Source organism: Etheostoma spectabile, chromosome 1, assembly GCF_008692095.1.
Source record: "Etheostoma spectabile isolate EspeVRDwgs_2016 chromosome 1, UIUC_Espe_1.0, whole genome shotgun sequence".
Lineage (NCBI taxonomy): Eukaryota > Metazoa > Chordata > Actinopteri > Perciformes > Percidae > Etheostoma > Etheostoma spectabile.
In genome coordinates this window covers 13,892,808-13,893,777 of record NC_045733.1, presented here as the reverse complement: position 1 = coordinate 13,893,777, position 970 = coordinate 13,892,808, and positions in this window count along the sequence as shown.

The window sequence follows — 970 nt, the reverse complement described above, 5'->3', positions numbered from 1 at the left end:
TATCCGGTACGGATAAAGCACTTTTCCCGAGTACAAGTATTATACAAGATATATGAGTCAATATCCGTGCTCGGATTGAATATAACTCCTCAACTGGCCGCTCAGCGTTCTGTGATAATCACAGCGCCCCCCGCCTACAAACCCGCTCGGATCAATCACACACACACACACACACAGAACATGGAGAAATGCGCTCCTTCGGCCTCTCTCTCTCTCTCTCTCTCTCTCTCTCTCTCTGTCTCTCTCTCTCTCTCCGTCAGTCAATCGGGTCTGCGATCTGTTCCGTTAACGTTTAGGGTTCTTCAGCTTCAGGTTTGTTTTTAACTTCGGTTTGTAGTCCTTACATAGTAACCAGTGAGTTTCTTGTGAACGTGGGTTTCAGACATGCTGCTTGTTTAAATGCAACTCTGTTGCCTCTGCCATCGGAGATTTTTTTCTTTTACTGTCAGCTGCCTGCCCTCCCTCATGCTGTCGTCGTCTCTCTCTGGTCTCTCTACTCTCACACCACACACACACACAACACACAAACACACACACCACACACACACACCACCACACACACACACACACATATACCTTGGTGGAAATAAAAAATAAAAAAATCACACTGATCATAAAAAAATAAAAGTTACAAAAGAAAGTTATATTGAGTATGAAAACTCTTGTTCATTGCATTTTACTTCATAATTCAACCGCTGTGTTGTATTCATTGTTGCAAAACGTTCTGTATATAGTTTGTTTGTTACCATACAACACCATGATCTGAAGCTTGATGCTGTCATGTAAATAGTTTTCAAATCACAATATATAACAATTTTTGATCACCTCAATCAATTGCATGCTTAAATACTACCGTTAAAGCCCCGAACATTTCAAGAGAACCTGACCCACTTCCGGGTTAAATCTGACCACTTCCGGTTTAGGGTCCGCCCAGTCCGAGTACGGATACAGATACAGATAATTCATGTGG